This window comes from Mytilus trossulus, chromosome 2 (genome assembly GCF_036588685.1).
Source record: "Mytilus trossulus isolate FHL-02 chromosome 2, PNRI_Mtr1.1.1.hap1, whole genome shotgun sequence".
NCBI lineage: Eukaryota > Metazoa > Mollusca > Bivalvia > Mytilida > Mytilidae > Mytilus > Mytilus trossulus.
In genome coordinates this window covers 40,503,950-40,518,842 of record NC_086374.1, presented here as the reverse complement: position 1 = coordinate 40,518,842, position 14,893 = coordinate 40,503,950, and positions in this window count along the sequence as shown.

The window sequence follows — 14,893 nt, the reverse complement described above, 5'->3', positions numbered from 1 at the left end:
GCAACGTGATTGAAATGAAAACTTACATTTTCATGCCGCTCATGCTGCGAGCTCACCACGACCTGAATTTATTTCAGATCGCGGTTATCGTGGTGCAATCATAGTCTAGTGGTACTGTGGCTTAAAACGTGTGTGTGTTTTCTGTAAAATTAGTGTCACCAGTTGCCATTCAATGCTTTATTTTCATTAAACATTATTTCATTATGTATGTTACAGTTAATACTAGTATCTTAATTTTAATGATAAATATTAAACTAAAATAAATGAAACCATATTTGTAATAATCTGAAACATGCAGATTATATGCCCATTTGTATAAAGAAAAAACTATTTTCCTTGAAACTTGAATATTTGTTAAGTTCGATTTTTGTACTAAGAGACATATGAAGCTTGAAGGGTGTATCACTGCGAGAAACACATTAAATCTCAATCTTATTACACGTTTCATTATTAAATGTGACAGGTATAGAAGCACTCCGTTTTATGTAAAGGTTTGGGAATAACTTAATTATATCTGTACAAAACACCCAGATTATTATTATATGAATACTCTTCCCTTCAAGTGGACTGCGATTTGACAATAAAATTCTACAAACTGTTGATGTTGAGTCTGAGCCAATTAGGCGAAGACCTGCCGTCATGATAGCTCTTTAAATCCGTTAATTATCATCATTGGATCATCATGACTGTGTTTTGAAATAAACAACATATGTTTTAGAACTCACAATTTAATGAATCTTTATATTTCAGAGTTTTGTGATTATGTTGAACGCATCTTTCTCATAGAATTTTAAATACAGGATAAAACAGATACAGTCTGCTGCATATATTAATTGATATTTAAAAAAAAATGGCAATGAAGGTTTGTTAAGAACAGAACTTGATGACCAAATAGATGAGTCAAGCTTCCTAGTTGTCAACTTTCCATTCCCATTAAACAAAATTTCAGCGGCACCTGCACATGAGGTCTATATCTCCCAGTTGAAATCATTTCCCAACAAGGAAGCATTTGAACAAAGAGTTCCAAGTGGTCAAGTTGAAATCATTCCTTCTAAAATTCCGCGAACGCCGTCACGAGTGGGTTGACTGTTATGACTGTTATGGAATATCTGTCTCACAGAAGAGTTAGACAAAGGATATCTTCTAATTGTTGTAACCACAACCCCTTCAGTTTTCCTCGAATGTGACATATCGAATAATACTTATCCCTGGCTATTTACTTACAATATCGACGTCTGCCAAAGGAGCAGTTTTTACATACCCATCTGTAGCAACTACCAGGTTTTCAGAGGGGTTGTTTCTCAGTCTTGAATTTTTTATGTTTTGTTTTGTGTAATGTCGTTTGTCGTTTTTCTTTTTTGCCATGACCTTTTCAGTTTTAATATCACTTTAGTATCTTTTACCTATCTTTTTCTTGCTTATCCGGATAACAAAATATTATCAATCATGAATAAAGATTTTCTAAAAATTCGGAAAAAAAAGGTTCAAAATCCACCGTAAAGTGTTTAGAAAATTTAATATAATAATAAGAAACATATGTCTGCTCAATCAACATTCAAAAGCAAATACATTCCATTTGATATAGATCATAATTTATATCAAGTACACAGAAACGCCACAACACTTTTGCTTTGTTTTGAAGGAAGGGTCTAATGATTATGATTTTGCCTCTTTTTAACCAAAGAATTTAAATTAGTTCCAAAGAAACTATATATGCCTTTTTTGTTTCTTCGATACATATATAATTGCTTGTTTTTATAGTGATTAAGATTATCACACAATGATAACTGCAGAACTCTTAATTTTGACATTATTAGTTATACAGTGTGCAATTGTCCTAATACGAGAATTTATCGGGTCAATAAAATTCATATCGGGTGAGGCGAAGCCAACCCCGATATGAATTTTATTGACCCGATAAATTCCGTATTAGGAAAATTAAACACTGTAACGAATTTATCCTGATTTTGTTATATTACATATTAATATATTCAAATCCAATTTTAAGACAACATCAATAATATATTTTAGATATTTAATCTAAAACTGTGAAAATTTTTAAATATTATGACTATAAAGCAACTCAATTTAAAAAAAAATATTAGGTCAATGGTAAAGGGGAGATTATTCCCATTGACTTAATAAATAAGGGAGATAATTCCAATTGACGTGATAAAAAATTATACTGAAATTTATTAGGACAATATTAGCCAATCAAATTGTGAGAAATTACTCTAAATCAGGATAAATTTACCTATTATGTCTGTTTCTTTCGTTCACACATAAGGGAATGCTGTACTAAGTCAGGAATATGACATTCGTTATCCATTCGTTGCATGTGTTTAAGCTTTTGATTTTGCCATTTAAGTAGGGAATTTCCGTTTTGAAACGCGCGTCTGGAGTACTAAATTATAATCCTGGTACCTTTGATAACTATTGAATAAATGTCGGAGTTCAGTATTTTTTGTGATTTTACTTTTTATGTATGTGCTATATTAACCATGTCATAACGAACTTAAGATAGTCACTGTTGTTGTTATAACTAGTGTGCAATCCCTTTTACTATTTTTGCAAATAAAATATGTTTAAACTTACTAACTGTATATCTAACCAACTAACAACTGACCAATTTTAAATATTATGCCTAACAATCTAATCTAATAACTAATCAACAAACAAATTATCAATAAGTATACACACCAACAGTAGTATACCGCTGTTTAAAAGTCATAAATCGATTGAGAGAAAACAAATCCGCGGAACAAACTTAAACCGAGGGACATTCATCAAGCTTTTCAGCTTCTGTAATGTTAAATTTTAATATTCAAAAGATTTGGTTTTACCCAGTCTAGACATTATTGAATAGAACGCTTATATATCCTTAAATACAATTATTAAAATTTCAATTAAAATATAGGATCGATTGCGTCATACTGGATATAAATTCACCTTTTTATTCGCATTAATGTCGGTGAATACTTCATTTCAATCTTGTGAGCTAAGTACATGTGTTATTGGTGACCAGCCCTAACGGCATAACTAGAATATTTTTCTTGTCATATTCAGGTGCAAAGCAATATATCAATAGTTTTTTTGCAACAAACCTGAGAATCTAATACAATATTGTCTAATTACATGTAGTATCAATAATGAGTCAGCATGTACTTTTTCAGATTACGCAAAGACAAAATTAAAAGCAGAAATTGACTTTTGGAAATAAATCAAATGGGAAAATACTTCTTTAAAGTTAATCAAATAAATGTGATTAACACTCACATGGGAAACAGCAGAATCAGGACGCTACATGTATTCTTTATTAATCTTTGTTAATTATTAGTGTTACTCTTTAGTCTATTTGGGCTATATCTATATGACTTGGTTTAGACTTCCCGTTATTGTGCTATAATACATTTTGTTTTGTTTTCGTGTCTTTCGGTTTAGCTAATGTGCTTTTTCTATATCCTTTTTGTTCATCTTTGTTGACAAATTCGCTTGTTTTTATAGTGATTAAGATAATGAAATAATGACAACTGCTTTACCCCTATTTTTGTCATCAAAGTAAAAGGGTTAGCGCTATAAAACCAGGTTTAATCCACCATTTTCTACATTGGAAAATGTCTGTACCAAGTCAGGAAAATGACAGTTCTTGTCCATTCGTTTTTGTTGTGTTTTGTTATTTGATTTTGCCATGTGATTATGGACTTTCCGATTAGATTTTCCTGTAAGTTCAATATTGTTGTGATTTTACTTTTTGCTAAGCGGAGAATCAACAAATACCGATTTTAAAGACTTTGATTTGAACCGACCGTGGTTTGAATCCAATAACTCCGGCACTAAATGAGAACACGCTAACTCGAGACCACCGAGTCGGTTTGAAAATTCTGATTGAGTGACTAAATCGTAAAAGAAATAACCAGTTAAGAAAGTTGATGAGCAAATCACAGTGTTGGTTGATAAAGCTGTAATAATTTGCATATTAGTATGAAAATAACTCAGCATAGATACCAGGCATTTAATTTGCTGAAAATTTGGATAGAAGATTTTTTGCTCCTTGAAGTCGAAGTTAAGAATATGTGATTAGTTTCGAATATTTCTTCCAGTGCTTTTCAAATAATATTTTACAAATTACAGACCATGCTTTGAGTTTTGTGTTCTATATTTGCCGTCGCCTTCGATCTTTTTGATTTAAAAAAACAAACGTAAAACATGTTAAGAGGCCTCAGTTTGATATCATGCAAATAATATTCAGAATTAATAAAAAGAAACCAGCAACATCCTACAAAAATATTTTGCAACACTGTTTTTAAAAAGGTGCTACACGATATCGTTGAATTCATTTTAATATAAACATTTAAATTTAAACTATGTTAAAACTTTGCCAGTTTTAGGTTTGGGTCAAATATGTTAATACGATACACATAACAAATCCGCCTTAATTAATCATCAAGCAGACTATATAATCCTCATCAATTAGCAATAAATGTTACACCACTTTGAAAGGATAGAAAAGTTCTACGATTTTTTAAAATTTCAAAGAAAATCTAATGAGTCTATCAGACCTCAAACTTTAGGAGATTTAATTGATTTATGGTAAATGAATGCAATACCACTTTCTGCATGATGAGCAACGATTTTATTTATTTGGCAAGTAAATTCTCTTACAAAAGAAACCTAATCATGTTTGACAAAAAGTATCTTGAAAGAAAGTTATGTTTAAGTAATAAATAAATAGTTTTTCAACCTATCTATATAACTTAGTGCATCAAATACCCCTTTCTAAACCAGTGCTTAGTACTTCTTATTCACGAATAACTCGGCATTCTCATATGACCACATTAATTTAAGAGAATACTTTATATCGGTCCAATCTTATGCACTAGTTACTTATTGATGAACAACCCTACAGTATCGCTTGAATTTGTCAAATGCAAGTGCATAGTTCTATATAAATAGTTTTTTGCAACGGAAAATAATGGAAAATTGTGTACTAACATGTACTATCAATAACAAGTCAACACGTATTATTTCATGAACGAAAGGCAAAAACAAAGCTGGAAATGACCTTTAAGAAACATAAATATTGAGTAAGCCTCTAAACAGAAAAACAAAACAGTAGAACAATACATGACAACATCCGAATCGAATAGCATCTTCCTTGGTTTATATTGATGGGAGCCAACAGGTCCTTCTCTAATTCTAAGTTTTGTCGTGAATTTTTCACTATCCCCAAATCACATGTGGATATACATTTTCCAACTTATTCGGTATTCAACACCTTGCAGCTCTACTCAGACTTTGTAAACATCACGAGAGTCTTGGTAGAAATTTGATGAATCAGAACTATGTCAAAGAATGTCTCGTAATTTTTTTAAAAAGTTTTTAATATTATTTATTTTGTTCATCGGAAGGGACCAAGACCTTGTTGTTATATATTTCATATCAATTTCACAAATAATACACGATGGTCTTGAAGTAAAGATTCTGCGTACTGATGTTGATTATCATCTTAATAACGTGTTATTGTATTCTTTTATTTGTTTTTATTTATATTACTTTTCCTGTTAAGTTTGATTATGTGATATCCATTTGACGTGACTCTTTACTAATGCATCCCGTCATACTCTGAACGACAAAATTATTTCATTTCTACCTGTTTGACATCCAACGCGCGATTATATGTTCAATTAAATGATAAGACATGTTGCCCACGTGTCTGTCAGTGTAAAGATTCGGTCTCAATACTTAAAATCTTTCAATCCTTTATGGGTGGATTTAACATCTATAAATAAAATCGTCCAAAAAAAAAGAAAACAAAAAGAGGTTGTTAAATTTAATGTATGCTTTTTAGTTTTTAGTTAAGATTATTATAACACAATGTTTTTGCTTTACCCACATTTTTGACAATTTAACCTACTGTGTCCGTTGACGTTGTCAATATAATGGAATATGGAGCAACTGCCATAAACTGCCATAAAAGTGAAAGTTTTAGCTAGCTATAAAATCAGGTTCAATCCACCGTTGTAATCCATTCATTTAAAGTGTTAGAACTTTTGATTTTGCCATTTGATTAGGGACTTTCTTTTTTTGATTTTCCTCGGAGATCAGTATTTTTGTGATTTTACTTTTTGTGTTCAATGAAGCTAATAAACTCGTCTTAGATAAAAGGGTTAACATTTTTGTTCGTATGGGGCGCGTTTCGTCTATAAATAAAGTTATCATTGGCTATCGAATAAAAAACGTTAAAATGTCAAATAAATTACGAAGTTGAAGATCATTGAGGACTCAATATAATGTCAGGTATTGACAAGTAGAACTAAACTGATCTATTCATGTGCTTCTTTGTAACATACATTTGTATCCTCAGCGTTCAGTTATTTTACTTATCCTTAACATTCAAAGTTTTGTAACTAAGCGGAAATAGATTGTGGAGCATTAAAGTGTTATCTCAAAGAAAATTTTCTTTAATCATATCTTATAATATACAACATTACAGAGAGTGTACTCCTGCCTCAATCCCTGGCTCCAACTGATAGAATAATTTAAAAGATTTAACTTTTAAGTTACATAGTTATCCTCCCATTCCTGATTACATAGATTTAATAGTATTAATTTTCAAGTTTACCAAATGATTTATTCATAAACAACTATTTGTATCTTGCTTTTTCAGAGTTTACTGTGGAAAATTACCTTAATGTGCATATAATATTGTTACATGCATGTTGCCAAGAAAAATTTGTTAACGAACTTACATGTAGAAATAGGCCGTTTGACGTTTTGTAACACTTTGCATGGACCGAAAAAAAGGTTAAACGTCTTTATCATTTCCATATTTACAAACTGTTAGTTCCGACGATAGCTGGAGGTTTTAGATAGTTGTAACATGGACACCGAATAAGTGTGATAAAATAAAGCTCAAAAGTGCTAGTCTCAACATTTACTGAATTACCGTAGGATACGTTGGATGCCAATAAAAATGCGAAAAAAGTCAACTGTTATTTTAAAAATAAATTTCTAGACGTGTTTGATGCAAACTAAACTGTCCGGAATGCATTCAATATTTATTTTCTCTCTTTCGTTTAGGTAATGTTTTGAACAAGTAAAATTATCTTGCAAGCAACCTTTTCGTGAAATGTTGACGAAATAAAAAATATTTGATTTGATATATATTTTCAAGAGAATTTTCAAGAGTCCAGAATATCATTTTATTATAGAAATAGATTGAAATACCAGTCCTTAACTATTTTATTCCGATATGTTGAGACCAGCGAAGTATTTCTCTTAATTCGAAGGGAAAATCCATATGAAAAAACGTTTATTTTTCAGTGTAATGTAAGCTATCGTTAATACTAGGGACGCGGCATTTATATTAATAGTAGATTGGAAGTTTTATATTGTCGATTCTAACCAGGAACGGAATAAAATTAACATATCCATATACCTCAAACAATATTTTCTCTCAAATGTTGGTCATACACTTTAATGAAATTCTCAAGACACCACGAAAGGGATTAAACTATGATATTGAATGGAAATTTGTCAGTCAAAATTATAAAATTTGAAAAAATCTTCAATTCCAAAGTGATGAATGTGTACGGAATATATAAAGGAGATTAATTAGATAACAGAATTCTGATACCGACATGTTCAATATTGCTACAGATGCGCGCCCCTACTTTTTAGTTTTCATATAGACTATTTAGAATTTAGGTATAGTTAGTTTGGATAAGTATACATGTTTAGTATTGAGTTGTTAACCACAATTGTAAAGCTAAATAGGGTATGACAAGTTCATTTAAACAAATAAACCGTCATTATGTTTTGAAAGGGTTGTGTTTAGATTTGAAATGATGATCATATAAAGTAGATGTTAACGAGGTAATGTCATTAATACGGGGCGCCGAATGGGACTCTTGTGGTTTTGTACAAAATTCAATTCTGTCATAACAAAATCATTTTTGTCTTACAAAACTATGTGCTACAGACTTGTTTTGTGAGAACTTCAATTTTGTGATGACAAAATTCATTTGTGTAGACAAAATTCATTTTTGTCATGACAAAATTCAGTTTTGTAGACAAAATTCATATTTGTCATGACAAAAGTCAATTTTGTCTAAAAGGTATGTAAATATAAACATATTTGCATACAAAATTGACTTTTGTTACCTGATATGGAAATTAAATCACAAAAGTCAATTGTGTGAGGTAAGATTCAATTTTGTCAGACAAAATTGACTTTTGTGAAACAAAATTAACTTTTGTGAGACAAAATTGACTTTTGTGAGACAAAATTGACTTTTGTGAGACAAAATTGACTTTTGTGAGACAAAATTGACTTTTGTGAGACAAAATTCAATTTTGTGAGACAAAATTCAATTTTGTGAGACAAAATTCAATTTTGTGAGACAAAATTCAATTTTGTCATTTTTGTTGAGACAAAATTCAATTTTGTCATTTTTGTTGAGACAAAAGTCAATTTTGTTAATTTTGTTGAGACAAAAGTCAATTTTGTAAATTTTGTTGAGACAAAAGTCAATTTTGTTAATTTTGTTGAGACAAAAGTCAATTTTGTCAATTTTGTTGAGACAAAAGTCAATTTTGTCAATTTTGTTGAGACAAAAGTCAATTTTGTGACGACAAAATTCATTTTTGTGATGACAAAATTCACTTTTGTAACAACAAAATTGACTTTTATGAGACAAAATTGACTTTCGTGAGACAAAATTGACTTTCGTGTGACAAAAATCAATTTTGTTGAGACAAAATTCAATTTTGTTAATTTTGTTGAGACAAAATTCAATTTTGTTAATTTTGTTGAGACAAAATTCAATTTTGTCAATTTTGTTGAGACAAAAGTCAATTTTGTCAATTTTGTTGAGACAAAAGTCAATTTTGTCAATTTTGTCTCACAAAAGTCAATTTTGTGTAACAAAAGTCAATTTTGTGTAACAAAAGTCAATTTTGTGTAACAAAAGTCAATTTTGTGTAACAAAAGTCAATTTTGTGTAACAAAAGTCAATTTTGTATGCAAATTAGTTCACAGAAACCAAACTAAACTAATTTGAATACAAAATTGACTTTTGTCGCTCAATTTTCAAATTAGGTAACAAAAGTCAAGTCTGTGTAACAAAAATGAATTTTGTCATGACAAAAGTGACTTTTGTCCGCTGATAGATAATTTTGTATGACAAAATTTCAAATTTGTAGTATGATACAAATTTTGTTAAACTGAACTCATTTTTGTTGAACAAAAGTCACTTTTGTCCGTACAAAATTGAATTTTGAGTACAAAACCACAAGAGTCCCATTCGGCGCCCCGTAATTAAAGCATTTAAATTAAAGGTAAGAGTTTTAAAAATTCCGACGAAACTGCAACGGTATGATGAAAAGAACTATAGAAAAATACAAACTTGAAACAGACAAAAATATCAAAATCATAGAATGATCAGTGATAAGATATACTAATGCATAGTACACAAATCATCCTATCATTATTTCTTAAAACTCAATCATTTCGACCTATTATAAAGAAGGTAGATAGTTTATTTCAAAATTTTCAAAAGCAATACATACATCACATGCACTTTACATTATTCATTTTTATGACAATTGAATTCATTGTTTCGTTTTGTGTAGTGTTTTATGGAAGAAGGTTAAGGTGTTAAATCTCATTTAATCGAAATTCGATCGGGTAAACTAATCAACAATTCATATTATAGAGGTGGCGTAAACAAGTGAGAGGTTTAGCTAGTTTGCTATATAAAAAAATGCCTGTATCAATTCAGGAGTATCACAGTTTTTATCCATTTGTTTGATGTGTTTGAGCTTTTGATTTCGCAATTTAATTAGGTACTTTCCGTTGTGAATTTTCCTCGGAGTTTGGTATTTGTGTTATTTTACTTTTTACAATTCATAAAACCTAAGTCTCTGTCCTCATACAAATGTAGCAAAGCATTTGACTTTTCTACACTTTACGCAAGTGGTCACAAGACAAATTGAAAGAGTTGTAACTGGAATAAAGCGTTGCTGCTCACAAGGAATCTTTAAAAGAAAAGTTCCAAGTGGTGAAATTGAAGTCATCCCCTCGTAAATTTTACGAACACCATCACGAGTTGGTTTACCGTTATGGAATATATGGTTCAATTATGATAACGGATATGTTCCTAATGTCGTGAGTACAATCCCGCCCCTTTTCTTGAATGTGACCTACCGAATAAGACTTATTACAGGGTTTGTAATAACATGAGCAACACGGCGGGTGCCGTATGTAAAGCAGGCTCTGCTTGCCCTTCAAGGAGCACCTGAGAATACAGCCGCTTTTTTGTGGGGTTCATTTTGCTTAGTCCTGAGTTTCAATGTTGTGGTTGTGTTCTGTTGTTTGTCTGTTTGTCTGTTTCGTTTTTAGCCAAAGCGTTGTCTGTTTATTTTCGACATATGCGTTGAATGTCCCTCTGTTATATTTCTCGACTCTTTTAACGAAAGAATTTAAAAAAAATGCAATCATGCAGGCGCTGCATAATTAGATGAGCAAAATGTTTTGAACTTATACCTCAAATGCAAACGAAATCTGGGTAAAAATAAAGACAGTTTTACACAAAGGAATTAGAGAACAACATATCAACCAAAAAATATAACAAAAAGAATAAACACACAGGGATAATAGGAAATCTAAAAATCAAAATCCCACAAAAAAAAAACAACAAATATCATATAAAACTATGAAGAATAATCTCAGGATCCTAAATATAAAGCCTTAAAGAAGAGTTGCAAAGAAAACTGACAACGCATCGAAGACACGATTAAACCTCAAATGATGAAAAACTATTTGAGTGATACAAGAAGTAAAGACTTTTGTCAAACATGAAAGAAAGGGAAAAGATTTGTGTAACATCACTAATAAAGGAAGGAAACGTGTACACTGAACCAGAAGATAAGGCGAACATCCTTTTAATGCACATTTTAAACATACATTTTCTGAAAGAAGTAAATTCGCACAAGACCAACTTAGATCATCTGAGGGTATGAAAATAAAGAATAAGACAGATGCCAACTATTAGAAAATAACCTTGAATACAGAAGGCATAGAAATGTTGATAAAAACCTTAATTAAAACTGATCCTGTAGGCTCGGTGCAATGTTACCACGAATATTCAACTTGAAAGTGAGACAGCAACGCTTTTATTTTTACTGTTTACGAAATCCTTAAAAAAACTGTTCCAAACGACGATCCTCTTGAAAATGTATCTCAAATGTTAAAAAAGGACCAAAGTATACTCTGCAACAAAGTATCATGAAAGGCAGATCCTGTGAAACTCAACTCATGAAATTGATTGATCTAGTGAAAATCATAAACGTGGAACAAAGAGCTAATATACTGTTAATGAATTTTCTCAAGGCCTTTGATGAGAAAAACCTGAGCTTTCTTGTAAACAAATTTCAATCTGATAGAATTAGAGGCAACTTGTGGATAAATGGAATAACACACACTGTACTAAAGTTCCCCTGTATTCAATCTTTAGGCGAAATCTCTACCTCTTTTCCATAACGAAGTTGACTTGCAGGGAGATTTAAATGCTTCAGTTCGCCTGTTTGCAGACAAAAATATTGCCGGATTTAAAAAATGACATCCAAAAACTGTGAAAAAATATAATAAGAAGACTAAAATAAATCAGCAAGATGGGAACAATTATGGTCCATCAAATTTAAAAAAAAAACAGCATATAATCATATAATCTCCATGGGCAAAATTTAGGAGAAGAACAGGCGTCCAAATATTTAGGTCTAACCTTTGAAAATAACCTCAAATTGGATAACGTACACATAAATAAAACATTGCAAGAAAGGTAAGGAGCTACAGCTAGAAATGAGCCTCAAATGTTTGGGACCCAGATTAGTGACAAATAAGTACAAGCCAACTCCTTGAGTCTCACACATTCCCTACAATGAGTTAATTACTATTACAAAGAAGAAAGGAAGCCAGAAAAGTTATGATTTTACAAAATCGAGAATTACATGCACATTATATCAATAGCCAGAAGAGCGACACACACCACCAGTGTGTCTAGTACAAATTATATATAACTAGAGGCTCTTAAGAGCCTGTGTCGCTCATCTTGGTCTATGTGCATATTAAACAAAGGACACAGGTGGATTCATAAACACATTTGTGTTTTGGTGATGGTGATGTGTTTGTATATATTTCTTTACTGAACATTCTTACTACTAACAATGTTCTCTATCTATAATAAACTTGACTCTTTAGTTACAGAGGAAAACATACTATAAAAATTTACAAAATTTACCAAATTAATGAAAATTGTTAAAAATTGACTATAAACGGCAATAACTCCTTGAGGAGTCAACTGACCATTCTGGTCATGTTGACATATTTGTAGATCTTACTTTGCTGAACATTATTGCTGTTCACACTATATCTCTATCTATAATAGTATTCAATATAAATACCATAAACGGCAAAATTTCTTTAAAAATTACCAATTCAGGGGCATCAACCTAATAACCAGTTGACCAGTTCATCTGAAATCTTTACAGCAGATAGATATTGACTTGATAAAAAATTTAACACATGAGAGACTTGCTATAAATGCTTTTTGAGTTGTTAGCCAAAATCTACATTTAACCCCTATGTTCTATTTTTAGCCATCGAGGCCATCTTGGTTGGTTGGCTGGGTCACCGGACAAATTTTAAAATCAAAGACCCTAATAATGATTGTGGCAAAGTTTGGTTAAAATATGGCCCAGTAGTTTCAGCGGAAATTTTTGTAAAAGATTACAAAAATTAACGAAAAATTTGGTAAAAATGACTATAAAGGGCAATAACTCCTTAAGGGGTAAATTTTTGTCATTTTGACATATTTTTAGCTCTTACTTTGATGAACATTAATGATGTTAATAGTTTATCTCTATCTATAAAAATATTCAAAATAATATCCAAAAAAACGACAAAAATTCCCTAAAATTATCAATTCAGGGGCAGCAACCCAACAGCCAGTTGTCTGATTCATCTGAAAATTTCAGGGCAAATAGATCTTGACTTGATAAACAATTTTATCCCGTCAAATTTGCTTTTAATGCTTTGGTTTCAGAGTAAAAAGCCAAAATCTACATTTTACACCTCTGTTCAATTTTTAGCCATGGCGGCCGTGCAGGATCAGCTCCTGATTATCCATTAGCTTTCCCATGTTACGCTGATCAGATGGTTAAATGACAAATTTGTTTTTGAGGCTCCAGTACAGTAAATCCGCGTCAGCGATACTCTGACGACGGACGACGGACGGCAAGTGATGAGAAAAGCTAAAAAAAAATTAAAGATAAAAAAGCATACCAAGTGCCACAGTCGACAAGTTGATGCACATTAGATGTCATACTTCCATAGACTATAATGTCTTAAATAATTTAATTTCACGTGACGTGTACAGTTGTTTCTTTTGATAGCAGCACACCTGTTTCACATGATGCCTTCTCCCGCAAACGGAACTTGTTAGAAATAACTTCTAATGACAGAATCTTCAACTTGTTGAAGGTGGTTATCATCCGACAGAAAGATAAATTTTCTTAACGATATACCCATTATTTAACATCCATCAAAAATGTTGGCTAAATAGAAAAATCTTAAATACTTCTAAATTTATATCAGATTTACCAAAAATTATCTATTTACAAATTCCTTGATTGTGTTTTGTTTATATTGGTTATGGCTTCATTTGACGATAAAACATTGTATTCTTTTTGTATTGTTGTCCGGTACATTGAGGACATGTCTGTCGTTTCACACCATTCGGCAGGTATAAGTAACTTTCCAAAAACCACTTGTACAACATTTAGATTATTTTAATTTGTCCATTTGATTTCTACTCTTCAAATTTAAAATCGAAATTATGTAATTTTATAACCAACCCTTAATTGTTTTCTGATGTATTAGCAAATAACCAGTATTGATTCGCAAAATATTATAATCTAGCTATCATCATCGATAAGAGGATAATTTTAACGATAATTTTATCACTTAATCAAACATCATTCATTATGGTATTTTCTAATTAGATAAGAATATAAAAACAAAATAGGAACGGTAATTGATGAAGAACTATATGTCATTGTCAATTTTCTTGGAACTGAATTATGTTATGAAGGAGTGATATGACAAATGACTGTGATGTGACTTGGTACAGGTAAACACAGACATATGGTGCAGTTTACTCACATTCATGCAGAGGATTAAGTCATTTCCAAAACAGAAAAAATAAGAAAAAAATTGAATAGAGACCCATTAATCCAAACTAAAAATATCAAATTAATTTATGACAAGATCCTTTACGAATGACAGCTGCTGCAACATATTCCAGTACGATAAAAGATATAAGAATATGCCTAACTGAGAAATTTAAGATAGTTCATGTTGTGTACACGGTGATGCGGTTAGCGAATATAGAATACATATCTTTTGAAATCATAGTAATTTGTTTGTTATTCGTATTTCCTGTCAATTTGTATTAAATCATTAATGTTTGCACCAAGATTTGTGTGAAGTTTACTGGCAATGCACAGATTACTGTTCATATCATACTGAAATATTGTGATTAAAACCATTTCAAGAGAATAAGAACGCATATAGGGCGACAATATTGTCTTCTGGAGTCTGACCACAGACACTTGTCTCAGAAAAAAAATTGCCTTTATACCTTAATATAACACTTTAAGGTATATAGGATTTTTTCTGATACAATTGCCTGTAGCCTGACTTTCGTTTTTGACGGAGTATATACATTTTCATCTTCATGACTTTTTTGCGCGATCTCACTTTTGTGCTCATTTATAGTCTGAATTTTGTTAAAATTGTTAATTATCGTTCTGATTTTAGCTATATATTAGTTAT